The sequence below is a fragment of the Thamnophis sirtalis genome, unplaced genomic scaffold (genome assembly GCF_051295495.1).
Source record: "Thamnophis sirtalis isolate CommonGarterSnake01/CBP01778 unplaced genomic scaffold, rThaSir2_p1.2 scaffold_11, whole genome shotgun sequence".
Lineage (NCBI taxonomy): Eukaryota > Metazoa > Chordata > Lepidosauria > Squamata > Natricidae > Thamnophis > Thamnophis sirtalis.
In genome coordinates this window covers 21858683-21864732 of record NW_028261391.1, presented here as the reverse complement: position 1 = coordinate 21864732, position 6050 = coordinate 21858683, and positions in this window count along the sequence as shown.

The window sequence follows — 6050 nt, the reverse complement described above, 5'->3', positions numbered from 1 at the left end:
ATAACATAAATCTGTCTCCTGAATTCTGGTACAAAAAAGAAGACGACAATTTTTTTCTATGCTTTCAGGCTGTTGAATAGTGCAATCAAATTCTCCCTCACTCATTATTTCTCAAGGCTTAAGCACACTTAGTTCCTTAAATATCTCTTCATCGGATTGTTTTTAATTTAATGGTTTTCCTCCTTGTCCAGCTCAGAATCTGTCCCAATTTTCTCTGCCTCCTTAATTGGAGACAGTATACTCAGGGTGTAGTTTAGTATGGTAGAATGCAATAATTACTTCCAGGAGTTGAAAATCTTATTTCTGCTGATGATAGCTAAATTTTCTTTGGCCTTTTCTAAGCTACATACAATTCCAACTTCTTTTTCTCAAGAATATTACCAAACAAATATCCCCTGTCTTAACTGTATGCTTCTCTGTTTCCCAAATGAAGAATTCTGCAGTAATCTCTGCTAAATGCTAATCTGTTGTTTTCAGTTCATTTTTTCAAGATGTGAGAGTCATTCTGAATGTTACTTGTGTTCCATCCAGTTTTAAAACTTCAGCGAATTGGATGTGAAATAACAGATAACAGAGTTGGAAGGGACCTTATATGTCATCTAGTCCAACCCCTGCTCAAGCAGGAGACCCTACACCAGGGGTGGGTTTCAACCGGTTCGTGGCGGTCCCTGCAAACCGGTTGGTCGGCGAACCCGGAAGTAAGTAACTTCCGGGAACGGCGAAGGGCCGACCCGCCCGCCGACGCTCCTTACCCAGTTTTGACGAGTTCTGCGCTTCCACGCATGCGCAGGACGCATACAGTGCCTGTACGATCCTCCAGGAGCAGCTGGAGCCTCACACAGATGCTAGTACGCATGCGTGCACCACACACGTGCACGAGGATGCCGCCGGCCCCGTTCCAACCGAACCGGTTGGAACGGGGCGAGAAACCCACCCCTGCCCTACACCATTTCTGACAAATGGCAGTCCAATCTCTTCTTGAAAGTCTCAAGTGATAAAGCTCCCAGAACTTCCGAGGGCAAGTTGTTCTGTTGGTTGATAGTTCTCACTGTCGGAAAGTTCCTCCTTATTTCTTGAATCGCTCCTTGTTCAGTTTCCATCCATTATTCCATCCATTATTCCTTGTCTGACCTTCAGATGCTTTGGAAAATAGCTTGACTCCCTCCTCTGTGGCAGCCCCTCAAATATTCGAACACTGCTATCATGTCTCCTCTGGTCCTTCTCTTCACTAGACTAGCCCAGGTCCTCTAGCCATTCTTCATGTGTTTAGTTTCCAGTCCCCCAATCATCCTGCTTGCTCTTCTGTTCACTTTTTCTAGAGTCTCAACATATTTTTTGTAGTGTGGTGACCAAAACTAGATACAGTACTTTAGGTGTAGTCTTACTAAGGCTTTATAGAGTGGTATTAGTACCTCACTTGCATTTGTTCAACATCTTCCAAATCATGAATGAAAATATTGAAGAATATCAGATCCAAGACAGACATTTGGGCTGCCCCCATTAAAAACTTTTCTCCGGTGTAAGATAAATTCTTTTTTACTCTAATTTTTCAAGTCTGCTATATATCAGCTTAAATCTTATGCAATCCAGTCCATATGAAGCTTAATTCTTTTTAAATACTCCCTGAGTTGCTCAACCAGTAATTTTTTTAACTGGCTGAGTAATTTACAACACAGTAAGTAATTTCTATAACTTTCTGCTCAATTAGCAAATCACTATGGGATTTTCTTGATGTTCTGTTTTTTTTTTTTATTTCTTGACCAAAAAAAAAATCCCTTGGATGAATCTTGCTGTAGACACTAATATCTCACTGATTTAGCAAGTTCAAGCAACAAATTAAATAATTAATTCTTTACGGATACTTTTAATTGCATTTTGAGAGGCTACTGGCTGCAAAAATGGGGACTTCTTCACTGCATATGTAACATTAGTACTATGGTAGCAAGACACATCATAGTTCTACAAATTAACACAATGATACAGAATCTTTGCATTTTTAATGTGCCATGAAATTCAATGTTAACTAGACAAAGATATATGCTTAGAATGCCCATGTACATTCAAAGTTTTAAAAACAACAGAGAGCCTTTGTGCCTCATTGGCAATTTCTATTGTCAATGCACAGATATACCTTTTCACTAATTGGCTCCATTTAAAAAACCAAACAAACAGCCAAATATAGGCTTAAACCACTATAGACCTTTGTATCACTGTTTTGAAGTGATAACTTAGGGAGTCTAATGCAGAGGGATGCAACTTTCTTTTGTCTAAGTTTACCTCTTTACCATTTCTATGTTACCCACATAATCTAATGCAATTGCTGCAGTGGTCCCTGCTGATGCGCTGGGCAATCTTGAAAGAGTTTGGGGGCGGGGAAAGCAATTCTCTCACAAAGCAGCTCATTGCGGTCTTTGGAACAATCAAAACACTTGAAACAGCACACAAAATAGCCACGTTTTGTTTTCCAGAAATCACACGTTTAGTTTCCTGCTTCTAAAATTGGTTACCTGATTTGCACAAAATGCCACTATTGTATATCTCTCTATTACCAAATTTCCATGCTTTTTCTACCCTTTCAAGTCAAAACTCCTGGTAATACATGGACAATTCCCTGCAGTTTTCCTGGCAGCATTTTTTACAAGGGATTTACCATTGCCAGATTCCTAGGGCTAAGTGACATTCAGCTTGTTCTGTGCCTAAGACAGGACAAGAAGTAATAGTCTCCAGGTTTCTAGCTTTGAGGTCTTTAACTAGTACAGGTAGTCCTCGATGTATAACCACAATTCATGTTGCTAAGTGAGACATTTGTTAAGTGGGCTTGTCCCATTTTATGACCTTTCTTGCTACTGTTGTTAAGTGAATCGCTGCAGCTGTTAAATTACGGTAGTAACATGGCTGCTAAGTGAGTCTGGCTGATCCATGGACTTTGCTTGTCACAAGGTCACAAAAGATTATCATATCATCCCAGGATGCTTCAGTCGTCATAAATCTGAACCAATTGCCAAGAATCCAGATTTTAATCACATGACCATGGGAATGTTGCAACAGTTGTAAGTGTGCTTTTCTCAGGGATGTTGTAACTTTGAACTGTCACTAAATGAACTGCTGTAAGTCTAGGACTACCTGTATACAAACTGGCTCTTTTCCATGCCCATGTTTAATTTTATTCTATTTTATATTTTTAGAATTATTCTGTGTTGTTTTAACAGCACATTCATGTTCCTAATACCTGTTTCTATGAATGCCACTGGGTTTCCACAGCGCCGAGACTCATTCATAGAAATTTTTTAAAAAGTTGTTGTAGCCCAGTGCTTTGTTTGAAAACATGTCCTTGTGCTGAGAGATATATTCCCAGTTTTCCAAATATACAGTATTTATTAATTCAGAAGATTAGGCAGTATGCCAGGAGAAAGAATAATAAGCTAGAGTTATTGTTCTTTGCTTCTGTTTAAACTCAAACATACATACTGTAGAAAGTGTGAAAATGGCATTGTATACAGTATTACGAGTGTCAAGAAGTCAATGTAACAATGGCAATTGTATTGCCATAGACAAAGTATTGTGTGACTGCTAGAAGTGACTAATCCCTAAATCCACAACTTTGTGGTTGCTCGAAGTCATATTCTTTTGACTAGCCAATAGCGAAGCGCGTATTTTTAACTGAATTGTTTTTATTAAAAACACAAATGTTAGAACAGGTGCATTAACTCTCTACTCAGCTTGTTATTGGCATATTGATTTTTTTTTTAATTCCCCCTCCACATACTTTCCCCAGAAGTTTCTCCCACTCAAGAACAAAAGTACCATAAGAAACCTGGAAAAATGCCACCATTGGTTACCAAAATTTTTGTGTCTCTGTTATAAATGGTAATAGTGAGCCATATTGACACAGGTGCATTATCAATTTGTCTTCTGCAAAGGGTTGAAATACTGCCTGATAGGAATACCACACATTTTGACCTTTACATTTCCAAGTATTTATGAAACAGCATAGTGGCTAAGAATGAGAAAGATGAGCGGTGGAATTCCTTCTTCTGCATCCATAGAAGCAACGTGGGGTGGGATTCCAAGCAACTTCCCTCTGAATGTTCTGAAAACACCAGGTTTATTTCCAGATAAACCTGTATGGGATTGCACGGTGACAATGGCTAGCTAGCAACATATTTAATCTCATTGTAAGCAGTTTCAAAAATGTGAACAAGTAGAGGAAACGCAAACACCCACTTTCTGTGCTGTTTTATTATGTTCTAAGTTCCATATTATAGATGGAAATGGATGGGGATGGAACATATATATGGTCAAGTACAGGAAAGAGATGTGCTAAATTATCAAGCAAAAGTTGAAGAAGTGGAATTCTTTGCCCTTTGTTTATTTAGAAGGTCAACAGTTTTAAATGTATTAAAAGATACAGCCAAGCAGTGTGGAGTGAGCATAAATAACCAGCAATTTTTTTTTGCCATTAACATGGATATTTCAGATTCAATTAATATGCTCCTCTTCTATACAGAAAGAATTTAATTGTGTCCTGGATGGTGGTTTCACTGAAGATCCTGGAAATGAATCAATGATAAGAAAGGCTTGTATGAAAAATGACTGTTTTTCTGGAAAAAAATATGAACCTCAGACATTTGTAAGTTTTATTCTTGATTTTTGTTTCAAGGAATAATTTTGGGAACATCTTCATGTCTTTTAATTGTTGCTTTTTCTTACAGACTTCCTGCAGAGACATGATCTATGGCATTCTAAAGTCCTATCTAACAGATATCCAGGGTTTTAATTTTCCAGACCTTTTGAATGCTATGAATGACATAATGCAGGTATGTTTTTCTAATGTTATCCCAAATATATTTGGAGAGTCATCATGTAGGCAAGAGTGTCCTGATAAATTAGTATTTAAGTGACTGTTTTCATGCAAAGGAGTGGCTAAAATTGTGGCTAAGTATACAAGGCTAAATTCTGATAACTAGCATTTATAAGAGGGGCTAAAAAAACAACAACTCCTGATAGGATTCTGTTCTAAGAAACAGTTGCTAGCCAGTATTGGTAGAATTGGGTTAATGAATCCATGGCTGTAAAACAACTGCCTATGTTCCAGCTGGCATTGAATGGATCTGTCCTTTGGCAGAGTATTGGATTGACTTCATGGAAAAATAATAAAATAATATTGTTATTCCCCTGGCCCTTACCTCATATTTCTGTAGAGAAATACAGAGTTGTTTCAACCTGAGACCAGTGGTGGGTTCCTACCGGTTCAGACCAGTTCGGACCAGTTGGAATCGGCAGCGACCCAGGCCTGCCACACCCCCAAACTGATTCTCTGGGCGGCACCATAGGTGCCACCATCTTGTTTTTTGGTTCTGCGCATGCGCAGAACAATTTTAATCTCACTGCGCGTGCGCATATAGCACGCACACGAGCGAACTGGCAGTGGTGCCTGCCAGAACCCATCCATGCCTGAGACCCCTGTGATCGCCTATAGAACTGAGAAATGATCCAGATTCAAAAGCAGCAAGACTGTTGGTGGCGCAATACTGGAAGAAGGAAGACTTGCATACAACTCAAGAATGGACATTGAAAGTTACAAACTTAGCCGAGATGGCTAAAATATCGGCATATCTTAAAGATCACTCAAATGAGAGATATAAACGAGACTGGAAAAAATGTATTGACTATATACAAAATAAATACGGGACCAAGAAATTCCAGTTAGCCTATGCTTAAGATCAGAAATGATTTAAATTGTTTAAAGTTAGTTCAGCAAGAAGAAGCTAAGGTCAATGTAGAATGTTATTAATTTCTTTATTTCTTTTTTTCTCAATAGATTTTAGACTGTGTTTGTTAAAAATCCATACCGTGTACGGGTTCTGGGAAGTTGGGGGGGGGGAAGGACGAGAGGGGTTGGAGGGGAGGGTGGAGGGAGGGGTATATATTAGGCTAGACAAGAATTTGGTGGTAAACTAGAATTATTTTGACATACAAAAAATTGTACTTCGATGTCTTATGGATTGAGGAATGATGAAATGTTTGTCTTAAAAGAAATAAAACTTTCC